Here is a 20,905-nt window from a genome sequence, read left to right as displayed (position 1 = left end):
GATAGACCTCTAAACATATATCTGAGGGCTTTAGATCTGATGTCACTTCTTGTGATGCCACTCTCTGTAAAGCTGTGGCTTGTGATGGCACTTTCTATGTTGTCAATTCCTGTGATGCCATGTGTGATGTTGTGCGCCGTGATGTTGCACGCTATGATGTCACTTGCATACTGCCAAACTAAGTCAGTCCCCCCACTTCTTTTTTTTTTTTTAGGACTTGTGCCCTCGTTTTACTGAATCCTACTAGAATTTGCGAGGTGTAGCGGGGGTTGTCTTACTCTGTGTGCAGATATAACCTGTACTGGATTTGCAGGTAATTCACATTTTTGATAAAGAACAAAACTTTTACAATTTGATACTACAGAATTAACACCTGTGATAAATAATGCAACCACTAACCCTTTAGTGGAAACTGGATAGAAATTAAACTTTTCTATATGCCAACAATGCAGGATGTGCGAGGATATAGTTTTAAAATTGCTTACTTGAAATCTTTTGTGATCTTTCCATAGTTCCCCTTGTCTTTCAGCATTTCTACCAGAGCGTCCGAGGCCGCTTTCACCGTTTCTGGGCATTTCTTGTCATATGAGGCAAGGGACTGTTGAACAACTTCCAAAAATTCTAAAAACGAGCAGTATATATTTTGTCAGAATACATATGTGGCATTACAAGTAGAATAAACACCTTAATCTATTAGAAAGTGTTTTAATCTAAACAAAAAAATTCACAGCAAAAAAAACCCAAAAAAAACATTTAGAGCCAGGTCATCACAATGGTAGGGCAACCAAGCATGGTTTCCCCAGGCCTGCTTCAGTGGCGTAACAATAGCCCCAGCAGCACGGGGCACCCTCCAGCACTTTGAATGGGTGGGCCAGTGAGCTCCTGACTGGGTCCAGTGTGTTGGGGTCCCTCCATGCACTTTGCAGGGGGGCCCCCTCAAGTTTCATTACACCACTGGCCCGCTTCATAGAGAGGCTGTGATTAACTGCAGTGCTCTAGTTTTCATTCGCACAGCGGCGGCTGGTCCATGGGGGCGTTTGGGCGCTGCCCCCCCTGTTTTCTTGCCGTGCGAGAAGGCAAACAAAGGTAGTTATTATTACCAATGATAATAACTACCATTTGTTTCTGCCTTGCCTTCTCGCATGGCGAGAAAGCAGAAGTTCCTGTGTGGGCGGTGTTACTCGAGGGCAGGGGGGAGCGGCTTGCCCACTGTTGGTAATACTGTCTGTTTGGGCAGCTGAGAGGCTACCCAAACAGACAGTATTAACACAGTAGGCAAGCCGCTCCCCCCTGCCCTCGAGTAACCCCTCCCACTCTCCCTGTCTCTCTGCATGCTGCTGTGCTGCAGCATTCAGAGAGAAATGACGTCAGTAGGGCAGCCGGCCGAACCAATCACAGCGCTGGCTGCTGTGGAGGGGAGGGAGGCTGCCTGCTGCCTTCTGATGAGGTCGGAATTCTACAGCGACGGAGGGAGTCGGAATTCTGGATCCTGGATCCTCAGTCAGGAAGGAAAAGCGGGAAGCCATTAACTAAGGTAAGTTTCGGAGTCCCGAGCCAGCATTAATACTGCAGTGTAGTGTCAGCTTCTTCTGAAGACCTGTAGGCGCTCGGACTTTAGGCCTCTGGGCTGCTCCGACTGGGCCCCAGTGCTGCAGAAATGAAGCTGCCGCGGTCTTGTTTGTCGTGAAATGCACCAGGCTCACTGCAAGAACAGGTATGTGTGTAGGTGTAATTTGTGTAGTGTGAACCTAGCCAGAAACAGAAGAGCTGTACAGGGTCGATGGAAAGGACACACTCTGTGTCAGCAGAGGTAGCTTGGTTCTGGCAGCGAGAGTGGACTGTGACTGCACTGTGATGTGTGTCCTCAACTCTTTTCTGAATTGGAGCAGCATAAGGGGATGCTGTTGTTTCTGACCCTGGGTACTAAGGAAGATGAAGCCCGCTGCCTTGTATTTTCTTCTTTAACTTCCTGGTCTCCAGTCTAATGGTCAAAAAACACAATAACCTAGTCCACGAGGCAATAGTTTTTATGTAAATCTGTGGGTATATATGGATATGTCAAGGGATCATTCCAAACACACCTCTGAATCTAGCAATAGGTGTCTGACTCCAGATATTTGCCAAAAAATATAAAAGTAGCCAATCTCTGATACATCTAACATTAGACCACACAGGACAAACATTCAAAAGAGAGACGACATCTGAAAAAATGTGTGAGTAGCTAGAAGACACCTCACGGGCGCACCACCATTGGGGCCCCTGGTTGGTACTCACCAGGGTGGCCCTGTTCTCATCATTGGTGTCAACTAGCTTAACGTAAACGTGTCCGACTCCCAAAAGTAAAAGACAGTGAATGGTGCAGTGTACACAAACTTATATGTGACAAGGACTAACAACGTTCAACATATAACACAACAAATACTGGGCACACAAGAATAGGAACCTTTTAATTTGTATTCTCTTGTCTGCCAACAGTAAACACATATATAAAACAAAAGAGAGAAGCGAATACTACCTATCGATTCGCTTTCAACTCGCTGCCGACATGTTTCATTGCCATGGTAAAGAATCAGGCAATTTCTTCAGGGCAAATTGTTTATGGAAAGCCACTGCCAGCAAAGTACTGTGTTTAAAGTGCTGTAAATCAAAGAAAGGGGGAAGCCTGTATGAGGGACTATCTGTGATTGCACTATGTACTGTATACTGTTATTATACACCCATACTGCAGGAATGTAAATTACCTGGCTTACAGCTACGACTTTCATACAGTTATAGCCACGTTTTTTAGAAAAGTCAAGGACCCACTCCCAGTCGGTAAGTGTGGTCTATCCTCCCATAAAAGTTTATCTATTGAGGGAAACAAGAAAAAAAGCAGCCCAACGGGGGCGGACATTAGGGATAGCCTTTCTAGTCTCACCGGGTGCTCCATTTCCAAGCGCTTCGTCCACAACACGGTAATTACCAGTGGAGAATGATTGACCGGCGTCTTCTCAGCACCGGATCACCGAGTGTTTGGGGTGTGTTGTATTTATTTTTGGTCTCAGGTTCTCATTGGGCCGTGGCGTCACATGGTCTACGTGTCACACGGCTTAGTACACAACGTGAATCTGATTGGTTCCTGATTTTGCATGCCGTGGTATCTAAATTCTAATTGGACCATAGCCTCAAAAAGGTTGACGCGTCAATGTATTGCGGGGATTCCTTTCTAAATGTAAACATCTACGCGATATTATTATATGTGGCAATGATTAACACTTACCCCCAGCAGTATATTTACAGCGGGCGCGCCGGACATGTTAAAAAGGTGCTCTATGTGGAGCGTCTCGTATTTCACTTTTTAGTTTTCGATATTTACATCGCACGTAATATAGACACCCTTAAAGTGAGATATATTACATTAATTATATTCAAAAATTCGCAGAGTCTTAGCAGAAGCATATGTACAGTTAATGGGGGAAGATGGCCAAACCCCTTAGTGAAAAAGACCTTTTAATTATCACATTCAAACTATGGAAGTGGGAGACTAAGCCAGATCTTTAAGCTGTTTAAGAGGACAGGTTTTATTTATAACAGTTCAACCCCCATCGTGAGTGAGGCCTAAAAAAGGGAACAGCTTAATATGTTTAAAGTACAGCGTATTTTCATACTGTCCGCTTGATAGACCTTAGAGTACTGAGCCAAGGAACAACTCTATCTGTATTTCAGAGGTGCTATATATGCATATCAGCGAAGCTTGTTCCATTCCAAAAATTCATTTAACCCCTGTTGTTCACTCCGCTCTTGATATATCCAGCGTGCCTCTTTTGTCAACAGACGTCTTTCCATGGTTTGGGTCTCGCCTACCACTCTTTCCAAAACCACCCAGGTGAATGAATGCTTGTTGCGATGGCAATGCTGCACCAATTTAGTGGTCAATTTTCCTTGTCGTATGGTGCTTAGATGTTCCTGAATGCGGAGCTTGACCTTGCGCGTTGTTAGTCCGATGTATTCAAGCCCACATTCACAGTTCAATCTGTACACTACATTTGCAGTGTTACAGTTGCTAAAATGGTTTAATGACCATACTTTCCCAGATTTTAGTGTGACTGTGGTGCTTTTTTTCGTAAGATGACAAACCGAGCAATTCCCACAGGGGTAGTGACCATTAGGTACAGTGGTTTTTTCAGTTGTTGTTCTCTCTATCATTCTTGTGTGGACCAGTTTGTCCTTGAGATTTTGGGCCCTACGGAACGCAAACCGAGGTGGTGGCATTTTATGTTCTTGTGTGGACAGAATATGCCAGTGTTTTCTAATGGCTTGCCGGACTTTAGAAGCCAACGGGTCGAATGTCATGACCACAGGTAGACAATCTGATTTTTCTTTCGTTTGTGGTTCTAAGAGAGCAGCACGTGGTGTATTCAGAGCTCTCTTATTCGCTTGTTGAATAACTTTGCTTGGGTAATTTCGTGCTTTTAGTCTATTACTTAGGTCGTTGGCTTGTTCTTTGTATACGTCCGTGGATGAGCAGTTCCTTCTGTATCGCATAAATTGGCCCACTGGGAGATTGTCCCTCAGTGCCCTTGGGTGGTATGAATGATAGGCTAGTAGCGAGTTCCTATCGGTAGGCTTTTGATGTACGCTGGTGGCAAATTTTCCATCATAGGCTTCAATATCTAGATCAAGGTAGACTGCACTTGTGTGGTGGTACTTCCATGTAAACCTGAGGCTCATGTCCTGAGTGTTCAGCCAATTGAGAAATTGAACAAGTGAGTCTTCTTCTCCAGACCAGATGAGGAGAGCGTCATCGATATAACGTTTCCATAAACGTAGGTGGTCTTTGAAGGGGTTGTTAACTGATTCGATGACGTGCTCCTCAAACTGACCCACGTAGATACATGCTACACTAGGTGCCATCGTCGCGCCCATAGATGTTCCCGTTACTTGCAGGAAGAGATCACTTTTATAACAGAAATAGTTTCTTGTCAGTGCCAACTCGACGCATTGCAATACGAAGCTCTGTGGCGCATCGTAGAACCATTCCTGTTTATTCAATGCTTTTGCTATTGCCACAAGGGCTGCTTCTTGAGGGATGCATGAGTATAAAGACTCGATGTCTATGGTTACGATGTACTCAGTAGCTGGATTGAATGACATGGAGTCAAGGGTATTCAAAACATCGGTGGTATCTTTTACATATGATTTTTGGGTTACCACCGATATTTTGAATACCCTTGACTCCATGTCATTCAATCCAGCTACTAAGTACATCGTAACCATAGACATCGAGTCTTTATACTCATGCATCCCTCAAGAAGCAGCCCTTGTGGCAATAGCAAAAGCATTGAATAAACAGGAATGGTTCTACGATGCGCCACAGAGCTTCGTATTGCAATGCGTCGAGTTGGCGCTGACAAGAAACTATTTCTGTTATAAAAGTGATCTCTTCCTGCAAGTAACGGGAACATCTATGGGCGCGACGATGGCACCTAGTGTAGCATGTATCTACGTGGGTCAGTTTGAGGAGCACGTCATCGAATCAGTTAACAACCCCTTCAAAGACCACCTACGTTTATGGAAACGTTATATCGATGACGTTCTCCTCATCTGGTCTGGAGAAGAAGACTCACTTGTTCAATTTCTCAATTGGCTGAACACTCAGGACATGAGCCTCAGGTTTACATGGAAGTACCACCACACAAGTGCAGTCTACCTTGATCTAGATATTGAAGCCTATGATAGAAAATTTGCCACCAGCGTACATCAAAAGCCTACCGATAGGAACTCGCTACTAGCCTATCATTCATACCACCCAAGGGCACTGAGGGACAATCTCCCAGTGGGCCAATTTATGCGATACAGAAGGAACTGCTCATCCACGGACGTATACAAAGAACAAGCCAACGACCTAAGTAATAGACTAAAAGCACGAAATTACCCAAGCAAAGTTATTCAACAAGCGAATAAGAGAGCTCTGAATACACCACGTGCTGCTCTCTTAGAACCACAAACGAAAGAAAAATCAGATTGTCTACCTGTTGTCATGACATTCGACCCGTTGGCTTCTAAAGTCCGGCAAGCCATTAGAAAACACTGGCATATTCTGTCCACACAAGAACATAAAATGCCACCACCTCGGTTTGCGTTCCGTAGGGCCCAAAACCTCAAGGACAAACTGGTCCACACAAGAATGATAGAGAGAACAACAACTGAAAAAACCACTGTACCTAATGGTCACTACCCCTGTGGGAATTGCTCGGTTTGTCATCTTACGAAAAAAAGCACCACAGTCACACTAAAATCTGGGAAAGTATGGTCATTAAACCATTTTAGCAACTGTAACACTGCAAATGTAGTGTACAGATTGAACTGTGAATGTGGGCTTGAATACATCGGACTAACAACGCGCAAGGTAAAGCTCCGCATTCAGGAACATCTAAGCACCATACGACAAGGAAAATTGACCACTAAATTGGTGCAGCATTGCCATCGCAACAAGCATTCATTCACCTGGGTGGTTTTGGAAAGAGTGGTAGGCGAGACCCAAACCATGGAAAGACGTCTGTTGACAAAAGAGGCACGCTGGATATATCAAGAGCGGAGTGAACAACAGGGGTTAAATGAATTGTTGGAATGGAACAAGCTTCGCTGATATGCATATATAGCACCTCTGAAATACAGATAGAGTTGTTCCTTGGCTCAGTACTCTAAGGTCTATCAAGCGGACAGTATGAAAATACGCTGTACTTTAAACATATTAAGCTGTTCCCTTTTCAGGCCTCACTCACGATGGGGGTTGAACTGTTATAAATAAAACCTGCCCTCTTAAACAGCTTAAAGATCTGGCTTAGTCTCCCACTTCCATAGTTTGAATGTGATAATTAAAAGGTCTTTTTCACTAAGGGGTTTGGCCATCTTCCCCCATTAACTGTACATATGCTTCTGCTAAGACTCTGCGAAATTTTGAATATAATTAATGTAATATATCTCACTTTAAGGGTGTCTATATTACGTGCGATGTAAATATCGAAAACTAAAAAGTGAAATACGAGACGCTCCACATAGAGCACCTTTTTAACATGTCCGGCGCGCCCGCTGTAAATATACTGCTGGGGGTAAGTGTTAATCATTGCCACATATAATAATATCGCGTAGATGTTTACATTTAGAAAGGAATCCCCGCAATACATTGACGCGCCAACCTTTTTGAGGCTATGGTCCAATTAGAATTTAGATACCACGGCATGCAAAATCAGGAACCAATCAGATTCACGTTGTGTACTAAGCCGGGTGACACGTAGACCATGTGACGCCACGGCCCAATGAGAACCTGAGACCAAAAATAAATACAACACACCCCAAACACTCGGTGATCCGGTGCCGAGAAGACGCCGGTCAATCATTCTCCACTGGTAATTACCGTGTTGTGGACGAAGCGCTTGGAAATGGAGCACCCGGTGAGACTAGAAAGGCTATCCCTAATGTCCGCCCCCGTTGGGCTGCTTTTTTTCTTGTTTCCCTCAATAGATAAACTTTTATGGGAGGATAGACCACACTTACCGACTGGGAGTGGGTCCTTGACTTTTCTAAAAAACGTGGCTATAACGGTATGAAAGTCGAAGCTGTAAGCCAGGTAATTTACATTCCTGCAGTATGGGTGTATAATAACAGTATACAGTACATAGTGCAATCACAGATAGTCCCTCATACAGGCTTCCCCCTTTCTTTGATTTACAGCACTTTAAACACAGTACTTTGCTGGCAGTGGCTTTCCATAAACAATTTGCCCTGAAGAAATTGCCTGATTCTTTACCATGGCAATGAAACATGTCGGCAGCGAGTTGAAAGCGAATCGATAGGTAGTATTCGCTTCTCTCTTTTGTTTTATATATGTGTTTACTGTTGGCAGACAAGAGAATACAAATTAAAAGGTTCCTATTCTTGTGTGCCCAGTATTTGTTGTGTTATATGTTGAACGTTGTTAGTCCTTGTCACATATAAGTTTGTGTACACTGCACCATTCACTGTCTTTTACTTTTGGGAGTCGGACACGTTTACGTTAAGCTAGTTGACACCAATGATGAGAACAGGGCCACCCTGGTGAGTACCAACCAGGGGCCCCAATGGTGGTGCGCCCGTGAGGTGTCTTCTAGCTACTCACACATTTTTTCAGATGTCGTCTCTCTTTTGAATGTTTGTCCTGTGTGGTCTAATGTTAGATGTATCAGAGATTGGCTACTTTTATATTTTTTGGCAAATATCTGGAGTCAGACACCTATTGCTAGATTCAGAGGTGTGTTTGGAATGATCCCTTGACATATCCATATATACCCACAGATTTACATAAAAACTATTGCCTCGTGGACTAGGTTATTGTGTTTTTTGACTGTATGAGTGGAGGGCGACCTAGTCCCATAAATCCCTCTGTACTCCTAGTATATGAACGCCTCCAGTCTAATGGTGTCTGGGCTCTGGGTGTGCCAGGAGCCGCCATTGATAAGCAGGTTTGCTGGTTGTCACGGCTTTTGCTGCTTTGAAGATGGTGCGGCCGGTAAGGGAGCCAGTGGAGTTCCATCAGGATGGGAGAGGTGTGGTCCTACTTCTTCAGGCCCTGGGTGAGATGCAGCGGCAGATAAGAAAGCTGGCCGTCCTGTGCGGGTGACTGATGTGGTGTGTGCTAGCAGTGCCCTCCCCTCTGTACCCTCTCCCTGCATTAACTTGCAAATTGTGTGTGTGTGTGTGTGTGTGGGAGAGACAATCAGGCTTGCTCGCCAACAGGTCCCAAACATTTGCGCGCCTCACCACTTTCAAATGTCACCAGCCGCCATTGCATTCGCATGATAGTAGCAGTCACAACGAAAATGTTTAACACACATAAAGAGGAAGCAACAGCAACAAAGGCAAACACGATAAAGACATTATCTAATTACGCTGCGATTAAATGAATTTATCTTGATTATTTCCTTCAGGGAAAGAACATAACTCCATTGTGGTCGACCCTAAGAAAGTCCAACAAAGACTTACTGTGCCTGGATCACACAAAATGAAATAAATTAATAAAAAAAACTGAAACGTTTTTACCCTGTGGAGGAGGCACTTCCCCTACACTCCAATAAATTGCCCTGCCCTTCTGGAAGAAGAATAACTTTCCAACCATTTCTCGGGAGGAAAACCATAGCATTTTAGTTTACAAATACCCACAAAGTGGAGGATCTGTTGGTGGGAGATTCAGTTGTAGCAAAAGTAGGTGACAATTTCAATTTTTTTTTTTTTTTTTAAACATTTGTAATTTTGAGGTCGAGCATTTGAGACCTGTTGTGACTTCTCTTGTTGGCAGGGACTAAATCCTTTCCTATTCCGCTATGGTTCTATTTGTGTTCTTTGAGGGACAATTTTTTCCTTGGTTTTCTGGTCTGTTACCGTTTGCCTGTGTTCAACTTCTGTGTCATAGCTCCTTAAATGTAAATATAACATTCCTCCCTCCTATCTCCTCTTAATGCCACAGTTGTGTTAGTGCTGCCTCCTGCCACCCACTGCTTTAATTTAATTTATTTAGTCTTTTTGCACTTTGATATCCACCATGATTTGGGCTTCTTTTTGTTAGGATATTTCTTTGGAGCTTTTTATGAAAGGGTATTGGGCTTGTTTTTATGTGTGTATGCAGAGCTGCAATCATGGTGGAGGGATATATGTTGTTAGCATGCATACTATTACCACGCATACCATTAGCACGCAATTTTTACAATGCAGGATCACTTACAACGCATACCTTTACAACGCATGACATTACATCGCAGATACTATTACAACGCATACCATTACAACGTAAGTATAGGTAAGTATATAATTTTTTAAAATAATGTAATTAATAATTTTTTTAAATAATTTAATTATTTAAATTACATTTAATTAAATAATTAGTAAATATATATGTAATAAATACCCCTGTACCCCAAAACCCAAACCCAACCCTGAAACCTAAAAATACCCCTGTACCCCAAAATCCAAACCCAGCCCTGAAACCTAGAAATACCCCTGTACCCCAAAACCCCAGCCCTGAAACCTAAAAATGCCCCTGTACCCCAAAACCAGCCCTGAAACCTAAAAATGCCCCTGTACCCCAAAACCCAAACCCAGCCCTGAAACCTAGAAATACCCCTGTACCCCAAAACCCAAACCCAGCCCTGAAACCTAAAAATACCCCTGTACCCCAAAACCCAAACCCAACCCTGAAACCTAAAAATACCCCTGTACCCCAAAACCCAAACCTGAAACCTAATACCCCTGTACCCCAAAACCCAAACCCAGCCCTGAAACCTAAAAATAGCCCTGTACCCCAAAACCCAAACATGAAACCTAAAAATACCCCTGTACCCCAAAACCCAAGCCCAGCCCTGAAACCTAAAAATACCCCTGTACCCCAAAACCCAAACCCAGCCCTGAAACCTAAAAATACCCTTGTACCCCAAAACCCAAACCCAGCCCTGAAACCTAAAAATACCCCTGTACCCCAAACCCCAAACCCATCCATGAAACCTAAAAATACCCCTGTACCCCAAAACCCAAACCCAACCCTGAAACCTAAAAATACCCCTGTACCCCAAAACCCAAACCTGAAACTTAATACCCCTGTACCCCAAAACCCAAACCCAGCCCTGAAACCTAAAAATACCCCTGTACCCCAAAACCCAAACCCAGCCTTGAAACCTAAAAATACCCCTGTACCCCAAAACCCAAACCCAATACCCCATATAAATGTTTTAAAAAAAAGATAAACTTACCTATACTTACGTTGTAATGGTATGCGTTGTAATAGTATCTGCGTTGTAGTGTAATGCGTTGTAAAGGTATTCGTTGTAAAGGGTCCTGCGTTGTAAAAGTTTTGTTGTAACAGTATTTCGTGCTAAAAGATGCGTGGTAACAGTTACATGGCATGGTACATGGACGAGTCCTAGGAGGACCAGAGGCAGCCACATTGGTTACATCCCAACCATTCTGTGAGCATCGCTGTATAGAGCGGCTTGGTGTCTTCTACTGGAAGGTAAGAGCTCCGGTAGACAGCACTGGGGGTGGCAACTTTCTGCCAACACTTTTTTACAGTTTTATACAGTGCAATCTCGACCCGCAGGTATGAAAGCGCTTTACATGAACACCCCCTCCATTTCAGACACACATTAATTTTTCAGGTACGGGAGATTAAGGGATTTGCCATGAATCACAGGATGCTTGAGCCTACCACTGTTAGGCTACCTGAGAATGCTGGTCTCTCCATTCATATTCCTCCCTCATTCCTCCGACACTCGTAAACCCACCTTGCTCAGTATTTCTCCCCTCCCATGTCCCGCCCTCCTCTCTGGATTCTCCCTCTTCGCTCCTCCGGTCCACAGCACCTTTAGTGAACTTTTATTTTTTTTATTGTCTTTTTTAGTGACATTACTTCGTATTACACAGCAAAATTTGCCATGTACATGTTACAGTAGGTCAGCAGTTTTTACCCAGGACGGTGTTCTACAATCTCCACACACCCCATGGATTACTATAAACTGCAATGCACATCAAATTTTTTGTCCTTTCTGATGGATTAGCGACAAGCAAAAAAATATTAAAGGAAACCGTAAAGGAACTGAGAACATGAAGAGAAAATAAAAAACCCCTTCTGGCGGCAACTGGCGGCATTGCCCCCCCTTGTGTAGCTGTTCAGGGAGACTGGTATATCTGGCTCGGTGTTTTTGTGAGGGGGACATTCGCATTTTCTGCGCTAGATACTGGCGAAGAGTGTTTGGAAGATTGTGTGGGTGCAGCTTCATTATCATTCCTCTGAACTGTCATAAAGGACACTCCTGACAACATTTGTCCCCACTCTGTGAAGTGAAGTAGTGTGGCTCACTGGTTAGAGGCGGCAGACCCGAGAGCAGAGGACGGCCCGGGACCAGGGTTCGATTCCCGGCGCGGCAGGTTTCTGGACCAGGGTCAGCGGACTCGATAATTCTCTCGCCTCGGTGCCCACTCCGATCAGCGATCACACTCGGCAACTCTGGGCATTAGCTTGCCTCATCTTCACTAACGGCCCCACCAGACCGCCGGGGATGCCTGGTCTCACCCTGGAGATACCCATTAAGGAACCATCTCTCAGGGAAGCCAGGAAGGGTTTCGCAGCGGTCGAAGCGCCTTGGGACCCTACGGGTAAGTAGTGCGCTATATAAATGCCAATACAATTACATTACATACATTTACATACACTCTCTCAGGGTTCTCATCCACTCTCACTGCCCTGAGGCGACACTCATCGCCCACACCCCACTCGCATACATCCTCACTCCATTTATCCAGCATGGGGGGTGTAGAGAGGATCGTGTGTATCACAATACGGCGTTTTGCTAGAACCAGGCCCAACCTGCAAACTTATGCTGTATCCGTGTCCCTTTTATTGGCGTTGGAAAGACACCCAATAAGTACAGCTTTATGGAGACTTCTATTTGCACTGCTGTTCTTGTAATTCCTCTAGTTGGAGTGCTACCTCCAATTCCTCCCTCTGCTCCTCAGTGGGACATTGGAGGGGGACATCCGGAAGATACTCCCCTCCCGCCACCCTTACAGGCGACACTACCCTGGGACCTTGCAGTATATTTCGGCTACATGATTGAACAGTACTGCATTGACACCAGCCTGCGTGGTGGCCATGGTTCCGTCAGAGCGTCGTAATGTCAGTATAAGCGGGGGAGGGTACTCCCACTTCAGAAGCCACGCTGATAACCTTCTAGACCTGTCACCCTCCCTATGGCGCAGGTGTCGATACTCACGACGGACCAAGCAATCCAATCTATCCCATACTTGTCGCTGCGCCTGCAGGAGTGGATCATGGCTTGACTCTGACGCCTGTCTCTCGCATTGAAGTTTGGTCAATCTCTCTTCTGCAGCCGTCCATTCCAGTTCTAGCCGCCGTCTTGTGCCCCCCACCATGGACAAACAGTCCCCACGGGTAAAAACTTTAAAAGCGTCCCATTCCACACATCTGGTATTTGCAGTTGACCAGTTCGTGGTGAAGTAATCCGCAACGACCTCTCTAAGTTCCTCTCTAAATATCAAATCATGCAGCGTAGCAGGTTGTAAGCGCCACAGAGGGACCCTCGGCCTGTGTCGCTCAGGTCCCCACTCCAACAATACCGGAGCATGGTCTGATAAAAACCGGCCAAGCAATTCAGTTTGTGTTAAAGCTCCACATGCCTCCCGAGAGAGCAGGAAACGGTCGAGCCTACTACACACCTCGCGAGCCGGGGTGTAACAGGTATATCCCCGTTCACCCACGTGTTTCGCGTCAGATATCTTTACAGAGTAGCCTGCTCATCACCTCACTCAGAACAGTTGTAATGGTTCGATTTAGTGTGTTGTTTCGGCGGGTGCCTATCAAGTGAGACGTCCATCACGCAGTTAAAATCCCCTGCCCATATTAATGGCATCCCAATGTATGGGAGGAGTAACCTCCCTATGACACTTAAAAAACTCACCACCATCGATATTTGGGGCATAGATATTCGCCAGGCCTACCTTCACACCAATAACTGTCAGCTATATTTCTTGTGGAGTTTCTGTGTCTCAATGTCTAACAGGTGTGTCTCTTGTACCATAGCAACATGAATGCCTTCTCACACACTTCTCTTGGTCGAAATGTCGACGTACCTATACAATCCATACCCTACACCCTCTCCACTCCTCGTGAAAAGCAGATTAAGCATTGGACAGATTGGAGATACATGTGTTTAGGGATGGATGTCCATTGAATTGAATATTTTAGATATCTTTTATACAGCATTAATATAGTTCATTCACCAACAGCACCTTGTCACCTCTATCTCACCTAATCACTTATAAGTTAGTCCTGCGTCGCTTTTCAGCAACTTTTGTTTGCCTGTGACAGCCATACTATGTTATAACCAGAAAACTGAAATATTGTAAAAAGAAAAAAAACTAATGCTGTCAATATACAGCTTTTTGATTGAATCAAATTAGGTGTGTATATTTTTTCTCCATGCAAAAATATTGCTGTAACGTTAAAGCAATTTCTCTACCCGACAGAACCAACATTAGCACATACTTTAGACGCCCAGGTTCTGAGGGTCACTGGGTCACCCCATTACACTTGATGTTATTTAGTCTGTAAGCACTATTTTCATTAATGAGTTTCTCTTAACAGCTGCTTCAGTTGGTTTTGAAAGCAGAGGGCATGCCGTGCTTTAGCTTTGAACAATGGTGGCCTGCTGCCTGCTCAATATTGTTACTCCTCTCACAGCACGGCGCCCGCTTTCATATTATCAATATGGGCGCCGCGCTTTAATCACCCATGACGTCCACCCTACCACCCCACACAGCTCTTCTTTCACTTGCCACCGGGACCTCAGTTTCTTTTCAAACATATGGTCGTCGGAGTGGTATTCACCCCTCATGGCTGAATAAACTATGGCCAGGTGATGCAAAATGAGCGCTGCATTCCCTTGAGGCCACAGAACAGCCCCCTGCCAAGCTTGTTTTTGCACAACTCTCGGTCTGCTGCCTGTACTCAGAGCCCCTGGCAGAACGAAAGCAGAGCCTTCTTCGGGTTCCAGTATTCATGGAGGGGATGGTGTCCGGCCAAGTAATGCCTGCCTTTCCAGCTCCGCCTTTAAACAAGAGTTTGCAAAGCAATAGGTCTTGCATTTAGGCTAGTTTAAGCTATTGGCATTGTAAATGACAAAGCCTTTTATTTATGTTTTAAAAACCAAAACATAAATAAACAGCATTGTCATTTACAATGCCAATAGCTCAAACTCACATAAATGCGAGACCATTTGCATTGCAAATGCTAGTCATCAATTGCGGGTGACTACTTAGCACCGGAAACAAGGGTGTTTCATTCAGACGTTGGAGGCACTTTGTCCTTCGGTTATGCAAGTACTGTGAGAAACTCAAGATTTGGACAGTGGACCATAGAGCAACATGTGCAGCACCTGTACCGTAAATTACCACTATTATATGGATACAAAACAATCCAGTGTGCAGAAATCTAAATGTGCCCCCCTGTCCAGAAGCACCACCCCTCACAAGGTGATTTAGTAAAATAAAACTGGAATGGAACTGCACCACCGCTGGTCAAAAAAGTCCATAAGTAATTGTCCATGAATATTGGGGAGTCCTAGTTCAATGACGGATCTTTATTCAGTTCATAAAACAAACCATTAGCCAACGCGTTTCGTCCTTTTAAATATAGGACTTCTTCAGGACAATATCAATAGAAGGCGACAACCAATCCAATAGGTTGTAACCTGGTGGTATGAATTACCTGGAACAAGGGCTGTAGCCAGGCATCTGTTCCATGCCGCAAATTAATAATCCAAGTTCAGCTGTACAAATTTGTTGGTGTAATCCAATGCCCAATTAAAAGCAGTTGAAAGGAGCGCGTGGTGTAATAGCCATAGACCGATCTTAAAATGTGCGAATTCTATTGAAACTGGCACTCAATGATGGAGACTATACACCCTAACTAATGCACTAGAACGCGGAATGTAGACCAGCATGGATCATTCCTCCCGATGGATGCAAATCAATGCAAGTACTGTAGTGGAACTCCTCACATGCTTCCAAAATATATAAACAATAGGTCAAGAGCACAGATTTACTACTTCTACACAATGAAATGCAATAGTATTTGCTTTAATTCTACTTGCCAAACGGTCATTTCTTACTGAGGATGTGTAATAAATCAGTCTCAAAATCTGCTGTTTTCCCACATATCCAGCTTAGCATTGAGTGGGAAGTCTCAAGCTGCCTCCAATTATTTTATAATCCCCTTTTTAAGATTTACAAAGGTTAAATGAATTTAAGCAATTGTTTGGAGGTGAAAAAAGTTATTGAAAATGTGCCTTTTTGCCATTGATACCGTAACAAATGTATATATTTTAGAGAGTCAGTGGCATGAGCTCTAGTTCAGGTTTAATCCACAGTTTTATATATGTCAAGATGCTTAATTGTCTACGATTTTGGTCCCTCCTGACCAATCACTACAGTATTGCCCACCAACACTGCCATACATTTTTTTAAATTAAGATAAGAATGAATGAGTCCTGGTGGTATAAGCTGCAGAAGAGCAGTCCAAAAGGACTAATTTCTGTTTATTTAACAATGGATAGGATTTAAAAGCAAATGGGAAAATTCAAAGCACAGAGTGCAACATTTAAGTTACAGTTTAACAAAAAGTGGGCACTTTTATTTAAATATAATTCATAGCCATGGATTTGTGTAACCAGATCCACAATTTAAATCTGCAAATTAGCACTAGATTGGCTGCAACAAGCTGAAATTTCTACAGTGCATCAGTTGGATTTGCCATACTTAAGATCTCAAAATCAATGGGGAAGCGTGATTGGGAAAGGAATGAAGGGTCAATGTGTCCATATTCTGACAAAAGGGTGTGACACTACAGAGAGTTCAAAATTATGTTTGTTACAAAAATGTTTGAGACACATCTTATGTGTGTTCGTGGTATTTGCATGTCGGCATGTGGAAATCACAGATCTGTTTTGAGTGTGAAAGAGAAGGCAAAACGTGCAGTAGGGGGCCTAGCTATCATTAGTGTTGCATGTGCAGTGGCACCTAAAGCCATGGGTGTGAGAAGCCCACTATCTAAGGTAATAGCTGAGTGTGTGTTTAACTAGAAAACGTATTTACTACAATATCAGAGGAGGAGGAGGATCCTAACGTCATTTCCTTATTAAGTTCCATTTGGACCTTGCTACGCCACTATGCATAGCAAAAATGTACACATAGGTGGCCATAATGACCGCTCTAAATTTGTAACCTTCAGAAAGTAATGCACTATTCATGGGCATGGCCTTCACTTACCAGTCACTTTGTACACTTCTAAACTTTTCACTATGCACACTTCTTACAGTGCAGCTGTGTAACAGTCAGACTTTTTACTAACCTCAGAGTGTGCAGGCAAATGTACAGAATTATGGTTATGAGGCGTGGAAAATGTCTTCAATTTCTGCCCTGTACATTTCATGAGGGGAGAGAAGGGGTCGAGGATGGAGGGCTAGGGTAACAGCAGAAACAGCTTCATGCTCAAATTACAAAGTCTGCTGTGGGCAGTTCCATTTGCCTAACTGTTGATACATTTCCAACATATTGGGACACATGTCGATGCTCACAGACAAACGGTGGTGCATGCCTAAAGGATTTCAGTTATCAACCTGTGTGAGAGCAACAATTACTAATCAAGTTCTGCCTATTGCTCTTTAATCACCTGAATGTCTAGGTGGCCATGCACTCTCCTATAAAGGAGTCAACTTCATTTGCTAATACTGTGCTTCATTGAGGCATGCTGCCACCTGCAAAGTAATTTCCACGCCTGATCTAGGAGATCATCATATTATCAATCTTCAGGAAACCACCAGACATTTGCAGACTTCTTTTCTTATTTTGGGAAAACCAGGACCACTTCTCTTTTCAACACAATAGAGACTTGAAACTTGCTTTGTTAGTGTATTCCCTCAATATACGGATTTCTTATGTAACTGGGACTGATCCCAATACAGGGATAGTTATTCAAAAAAGTCACAATAAACAGTCCATTTTTCATTTTACAGAATGAATATCCATTTTATGTAGTGAGTATACAATCTTGATTTTTTGTGACACCAAAAAGATACATAATTATGGTATACATCGGTAGCAATGGTTTACAATCGCACCTCTTTAGAAAAGTAGATGTGGATATAATATTAATGCAAAAAAACTACAATTATTTTGGGTAGGTGCTATATTGATACTCAACACTCTGTGGTGTTAACACACACTGGACCCCAAGATTCACTGTGTAGACTTAAATCACAGAAGATATCACAGCACTCAAATGGAAGTCCAAGAAATATAGTCAGTCCATAAAGTAAGGATTCAGGTAGATGATTCAATTGGGTGTTGCAACCAGAGGAACTACGCGGGAGCAGCACGCCCCCGTTTCATAGCGGAACGGGAAGGACACTATGATGAAGCATGCCACCTAGGGGGAACCCTGGTGGGTGAGGGTTTTATGAAAAACATTGTTTTCCCCAAGTGAAGGAGCAAAAAAACTCCACGCAACAAAAGGATGGGTCCCTTAGTTTTGTTTACATAAGTCTGGCTTTGGAGGGTAGCCCCAGCCCAAATATCCTCTAACTTCCCCCTTGTTTGTGTATAAAAGATTAAATGTACACCTTATATCAAAGGATCTTAACCTTATGGCTGCTGAGGACCCCACTGAATCCTTACTGGATTAAAGGCACACCCACTGAATCATTACTGGAATCTAAAGACCCGCCCCCCTTACGCCCAACTCATAGCTTTTAATGCAAGCATATGCAAAAATGAGAAACAAATTAAACATGTAGCAGCTATCTGTATAAATATTAATACATATATCATGTAATCTCAATTAAACAGTGTGAGGCCTTTCTAACACAAAGGTGCACTTAGAAGAGATTTAAAAACACTTTCTAGTTTTACTGCTCATCATAGAAAAATAGGATTCTTATTGGCACAAAGAACATTTCTATTGTCTTTTAGTTATTGTAATCTGAAGGCACAATTTATCACATAGGTATGGCTAAAAATTAAAGCCAGACCTACATGCATGATTAGCATTGGAATTATGGGCTAAAAATATCCCAGCAAGCAGAGTGCATTGGGATCCTGCAAGGCCTTTTCCGGCCAGATAAGCATGGAACAGGGCACCACGTCACTCTGTTTGGGCCTGCACATAGTGGTGGCGCGGGAGACATGACTGAATCCCATGTGAGCAATCAAAAAATATCCGACTAAAAAAATAAAATCAGCGTTTGGTGAAAAAGTATTCTTATTATTATTGTGTTTTAGTTGAAACCTCAAATGTAATTTAGGAAGCGTTCGAAATGTGGTGAATGGTAAACAGGTGACACAAACCTGTAGACATAACGTTCCGCTTCTCACTCCCATTCTCAAAAAGGTTTTTGTTTTTTAAATGAAGGAAATGCCCTTTTCACCCATAAACCCCTCGTCCCACATCACCCCCAAAAAGAAAATGTATACACACTAACCTGAGAGAAACAACCGAAAAAGAAATCCCTCCTTTATCCATACTACTACTCTCCTGATCTTCACACAAGTTTACCTGATAACACAGGAAATCCACAAAGCACTGCAGATTTTGCACTTTCACCGGATTATTACTAAACGAAGCTCTTGCACTGCATATGCTTTGACATTTTTACACAGTTTACATTACTCATCAGAGTTAACACATTTTTTGTAAATTAGTCATTTGTATGTCACCAGAAGGAACTTAAAGTTCTTCAGAACGCTTACACAACTACAGTTCAATCTTCATTTCAAAATAGTTTCAGTTGCTGAATTCGCCATGTTAAGATATTTTAGTGTCTCATCGGTTGATTTAAGAAATTGTGATTTTTTTTGGCTTTCTTTTAACAAGTCTTTCGGTCCTTCACCTAGTATTTAAATATATTTCTGACTTTTTTTTAGAACAGGCTTTTCCAGTAAACCGTATTTGTCGTTTTCATGAATTATTTTCTATTTGTTTTTCACATTTCTCACTGAGCGCTGGGATCCGCTTGGGGTGATTCAGAGAGGAAGCACAGCGGTCATCGCAGTAGGAAACTCATTTCCTCTACATGAGGAAATGGAGGTCGGGTCACTGTTCCCATGAGGGCAGGACTCTGACTGAATCCACACAGGACTCTATGGCCCTTTCCTGATTGCCTCGCCAAACCTTCCAAGCCCATCATCTGCAAGTCTCGGTGGATTCTTTGCTCCAGCAGTTGCCAGGAACACATCACTGATGATCAGTCTGCCTTTACCCACTGTCTCAATAGCTCGTCAAAATTATAGCTACGCCTTGTTTGTGTGTGCAAGTCTATGGTAGAGTGAGCGCTAGTTCTCACTTTCTGAGCGGTTGTCCAAGCTGCCCGTTGTCCTTACTGTTCTCCCACTGTCAGACACCATTTGAGGGGTCCACAGGGCAAGCAGGTGCTCTTGGGCCTTAACTGTGGAGGTCAAGGTAGTTTGCCTCCGATTTCCCAGGGTCTCCCTACTATGGCTCAGCAAACGGGGCAAGTACAACAGCCGGCAGTACTGGACTCTGTGGTATCAATGCCAAGCAGTCACAGGCTTCTCAGGGAGGTGGTGTAGGGCAGCTCAAGCTCACTAGTCAACAATTAAACAGCAGCGCAATAACGGATTGTCCAACCCAGTGGTTGCAGTTTAAGAAGAAAAATAATGTAAGGCACACTGGCACCAAATACTGCATATATACGGCTCCAGTGCAGTTTACTCCGACACTCTTAATAGCACACATCCTTTATTCTTAGCCACCTATTCTCAGAGTTTATGGATTGGGTTAGTATTTCAATGGTGGCCTGGCTTCGGTCCGACTCGGCTGCTACTCAACTTCTGCAGCTGCATACGGCATACACAGTGTGCCCTCTTAAGAGGACAGCCCCTTAGTGCCGCATTTGGGCGTACTACCCACTGCGGTCCACTTACAGGAACCCCAGGGCAGTCCTTCATGTCCAGCGCGCTCCGTGAGCAACTTATGACTTCAAGAGGGCTGGGGCCAGGTATTTATACCAACCCCGTCCTGGTGCTGCCCTCTTTATCCCCCAAAGGACAGGCTGGAAGTCGTATTGCATTTGTGTGTCCGCAGGCAGTGTTGAACACAGTGAGTTTGGGTCCTTTAGGGCCTCTTGCTCCTGCTTGAGCCCTTTAGGGCCGTGTGCTCCTGCCAGTTCGGGGAACATGTTGTGCAGCATGATCATTGCTCTGCACAATTATTAGCACATCGCTTTCTGTTTCTCAGTTTGGGACGTGCTGAGGAACTCTTGGCATTCCTCTCTTTTTAGCCGGTGACTCATAGCCACCCCGTCAGGGT

General features: G+C 43.7%; 1 long non-coding RNA gene across 1 annotated transcript in view; it reads right to left on the bottom strand.

Moving 5' to 3' along the window:
* Positions 1–212: 212 nt before the first annotated feature.
* The window catches only part of LOC147666547 (uncharacterized), a 99,361-nt gene continuing 78,668 nt past the window's right edge, over positions 213–20,905 (bottom strand). The window contains exon 3 of the long non-coding RNA XR_015304752.1: positions 213–621. This is a non-coding gene — a long non-coding RNA (uncharacterized LOC147666547). The remainder of the gene's footprint in view (positions 622–20,905) is intronic.

This window comes from Lissotriton vulgaris, unplaced genomic scaffold (assembly GCF_964263255.1).
Source record: "Lissotriton vulgaris unplaced genomic scaffold, aLisVul1.2 SCAFFOLD_3248, whole genome shotgun sequence".
Lineage (NCBI taxonomy): Eukaryota > Metazoa > Chordata > Amphibia > Caudata > Salamandridae > Lissotriton > Lissotriton vulgaris.
The sequence above is the reverse complement of the archived record's forward strand: the minus strand, read 5'-3'. Positions and strand labels throughout refer to the sequence as shown.